Source organism: Mus musculus, chromosome 10 (assembly GCF_000001635.26).
Source record: "Mus musculus strain C57BL/6J chromosome 10, GRCm38.p6 C57BL/6J".
Classification (NCBI taxonomy): Eukaryota; Metazoa; Chordata; class Mammalia; order Rodentia; family Muridae; genus Mus; species Mus musculus.
The window spans coordinates 56,654,351-56,658,914 of record NC_000076.6 but is presented as its reverse complement, the minus strand read 5'-3'; the positions used below and the strand labels follow the sequence as shown (position 1 = coordinate 56,658,914).

At 38.0% G+C, this 4,564-nt stretch overlaps 1 pseudogene; it reads right to left on the bottom strand.

Annotated features, from left to right (window-relative positions):
• Positions 1,822-2,991, bottom strand: Gm9795 (predicted pseudogene 9795; annotated as a pseudogene).

Here is a 4,564-nt window from a genome sequence, read left to right as displayed (position 1 = left end):
ATACCAGTTTATAAAATGTGAAGAACATAGATTTATTTTACTAAAATATTAGGAAAGGGGAAAAAAGTAGCCTAGCAGTTTGTAAGGATATTAGTTTTAAAAATCAAAATATGGGACTTGCAGGCAGATTAAGCTGTCTACTCCTCTCTTTCAACTGTACATAGTCTACAGTGCTCCAAGGATATCTGTTGCACCCAGGGCAACATGTAGGATAGCTGCCCAAATAGCCACAGGAGCTGGGACCATCCAGATATCCAGTGGATGCAGGACTCCTTCCCTATACTTGTGAACCCCATCTCCCTTCTGACGTGTACCCGCTTAGGGGTAGATCAGCCGGTCTAGCCCCTGTCTTAATACTACACTGTCCTCAGAGCTCGCAGGAAATCTGCTGAAGCCAGCACAGCAGTCTGCAAGTCTCCCAAGAGACTGGCTGTAGCTAAGGCCACAAATCCTCCAGGAAACCTACTATAACCCAGAGACACAGGAGGCAGGCTCGAGATAGAGAAACCCAGGCCAGCTAACACCAAAGATAACCAGATAGCAAAATGCAAGCTCAAGATCAAAATCAACAGAAGTCAATATTTGACACCATCAGAACTCAACTCTCTCACCGCAGCAAGCCTTGGATACCCTAATATACCTGAAAAGCATGATGCTGGCATAAAATCCCATATCATACAGATGATAGAAACCTTTAAGGATAATATAAATAACTCACTTAAAGAAATACAGGGAACCACAGTAAAACAGATAGAAACCCTTAAAGAGGAAACAAATTCTTCAAAGAAATACAGGAAAACACAAAGAAACAAGTGAAAGAAATGAATAAAGCAGGACAAGACCTAAACATGGAAGTAGAAACAATAAAGATATCACAAATAGTGGTAACCTTGAAAATGGAAAACCTAGGAAAGAGGTCAAGAGCTACAGATGCAAGCATCACCATCAAAATACAAGAGAGAGAAGAGAGAATCTCAGGCATAGAAGATACCTTAGAAGATTTTGACACAGTGGTCAAAGAAAATATAAAGCATAAGCAAATCCTGACACAAAACATCCAGGAAATCCAAGAAACAAGGAGAAGGCCAAATTTAAGAATAATAGGAATAGAAGACAGCAAAGATTCCCAGCTCAAAGAGCCAAAAAGCATCATAAACAAAATCATAGAAGAAAACTTCCCCAACCAAAAGAAAGAGATGGCTGTAAATGTATGAGAAGTCTACAGAACACTAAATAGATCATACCAGAAAAGAAAATGTTCCTATCACATAATAATAAAAGTACTAAATTCACAGAACAAAGAAAGAATATTGAAAACTCTAAGGGAAAAAGGCCAAGTAACATATAAAAGCAGACCTATCAGAATTACATGAGACTTCTCAACAGAGACTCTAAAAGCCAGATCCTGGATAGATGCCATGTAGAACCTAAGAGAACACAAATGCCAGCCCAGGCTACTATACCAAAACTATAGCAAAACTCTCAATCATCATAGATGGAGAAACCAAAATACTTCATGACATAACCAGATTTAAAAAATATATATTGACTAATCCAGCCTTACATAAAATTCTAGAAGGAAAACTGCAACACAGGAGACTATTTTCATCAAAGCAAAAATTATCTTACAACAAAGACAAAAAGAGAGAATCACACAGACACACACACACACACACTTCCACCTCATACAACAAACATAACAGCAACTAACAATCGTTTGTCTTTAATATTGCTCAACATCAATGGACTCAATTCCCCAATAAAAAGACATAAGCTAACAGACTAGATATGCGAACAGGATCCAGCATTTTTGTTTTTTTTTTTTTTTTTTTTTTTTTAGCTTAAAAACTGTATTTAATTGACTTTTCTTGTCCAGTGAAGTTCTTACTTTGACAAAATATTTTACGTACTCTGTACAAGGTTAATGCCTAGAGACACTGAACAGGCTTATTCACGTTGACTTAGGAGTACTCTGCAGGAACAAACTCCACTTACTAGTAGGCTGTGCTGTCTGAAATCGCTACGGTTAATGGCAGAATGTCCTTCTTTCTTTTTGTGCACAGAGGAGTGCGAACTGTGCCGGGCACGTATGGGTGGAATTCTGTACGTCTTTACGCCATCTTTCACATTGAGGAGGAAGCTTACTAAGTTGGAAGGCATAGACTTTTCAATTACCGATGCAGGCAATTTTCCTTTCATCTCTGTCTGGACAAAAATCACTAGCTTGGAATAGGCTGGGTTTTCCTTCAGAGGTGAACACACATAGCCAGAGGGATGATTAAAGCCACGGATATAAGTCGAAGTTGGAGCATATCCTGGGAAGTCCACACTTTTAGTACTGATAATGTCCACGTTCCTTTCATAGTGCTTGATGTGTACTAAGTCGATAAAGTCTCTAGGGGAAATTGAGCCCATGGCAAAACTTTGTGTAATGGTGTGGCATATGAGTGTGTCCGAATCAATCTTGTGTATCACATTGAACCCTTTCAATGATTTGTCCCATGAGACTCTGTGATCATGTTTGAAGAGGAAGTCAGAGAGATGAGCTGCTGATTCTGGGATTATTCCTTCAACGCGGTATAGGTTTCCGTGGAATATTCTAGAGGTCTTGCTGGAAACAGTTACCTTTTTTGAAGATTTAATGAGTTTCCAGCCAGATAGGTCTTGATTGTAAGCTAAAACTTGTTCAGCAGTTTGTTGGGCAATTGCCTTATAGTCCATCTACCTTTATCTAATTTAGTCCAGAGTTTTAGTGCCCATTGATACTACTCTCCAAATCCTGGAGGAGATCTCCATCTCTGTTAACCTGATGATGTAACATTGCATGAACTAGAATGCATGTATTCAGATGAAAAGCAAGGGTGTCTTCAGAAAAACAGACCATTGTTGAGATAGCATCTTTTTTGAAAATTGCACTTGGTTGCAACTTGATTCTTCCCACTTCATATCCTGTCCCAGCCTCCCCCTCCCGGAGGACGGCGACCTAACGCCGCATTTTTGTTTTTTTGTTTGTTTTTGTTTTTGTTTTTCAAGACAGGGTTTCTCTGTATAGCCCTGGCTTTCCTGGAACTCACTTTGTAGACCAGGCTGGCCTCAAACTCAGAAATCTGCCGGCCTTTGCCTCCCGAGTGCTGGGATTAAAGGCGTGCAGCACCACGCCCAGCAGGATCCAGCATTTTAATGCATACAAGAAACACACCTCAACAACAAAGATGGATGCTACCTCAGAGAAAAAGGCTGAAAAACTGTTTTCCTAGCAAATACTTCTAAGAAACAATCAGGGATTGCCATTCTAATATCCAATAAAATTTACTTTCAACCAAAAGTTATCAAACAAGATGGGGGAAAACACTTCATATTCATCAAAGGAAACACTCACCAAGATGAAATCTCAATTCAGAACATCTCTACCCAAAATGCAACACCATCCACATTTATAAAAGAAACTGTACTAAAGCTCAAAACAGACATTGAACCTCATACAATAATAGTGAGAGACTTCAACAACCCACTCTCACCAATGGATAAGTCATTGAAACAAAAACTAAACAGAGACACAGTAAAGCTAATAGAAGTTATAATGGATTTAACATATATATGTTATATATATAAATGCTATATATGTGTGTGTGTGTGTGTGTATATATACATATACATTTCACCCTAAAACAAAAGAATATAACTTTGTCTCAGCACCTTATAGCACCTTTTCCAAAATTGACCGTATACTATGTCCCCCCTCCCCCCCAAAAAAAGTCTCAACAAATACAAGAAGTTTAAAATATTCCCTTGCATTCTACCAGATCATCATGGACTAAGGCTAGATTTCAGTAACAACAAAAACAACAGAAAGCCCACATACTCATGAAAGCTGAACAACTCCCTACTCATAATAAGTTGGTCAGGGGGAAAAGAAAGAAAGAAATTAAAGACTTTCTAGAATTCAATGTAAATGAGGAGACAGCATAGACAAACTTATGGGACACAATGAAAGCAGTACTAAGAGAAAAATTCATAGCACTAAGTGCCCTCATAAAGAAATTGGAGAGATCCTAAACTACCAACTTAACAGCACACCTGAAAGTCCTAGAACAAAAAGAAGCAAACACATGCAAGAGGAGTAGATAGGAGGAAATATCAAACTCAGAGCTGAAATCAACCAAGTAGGAACTAAGAGAACAATACAGAGAATCATCAAAACCAAAAGTTGATTCTTTAAGAAATTCAGCCAAACTAACTAGAGAACATGCAGACAGTATCCAAATTAACAAAATCAAAAATAAAAAGGGAGACATAGCAACAGAAACTGAGGACATTCAAAATCATCATATCATACTTAAAAGTCTTTACTCAACAAAACTGGAAAATCTAGACAAAATAGCTATATATATATATATACCAAGTACCATTATTAAATCAAGAGCAGGTAAACTATCTAAACAGTCCCATATCTTCTAAGGAAATATAAGAAGTCATTAAAAGTCTCCCAACCAAAACCAGCCCAGGGCCAGATTACTTTAGCACAGAATTCTACCAAACCTTCAAAGAAGAGATAATGCCAACA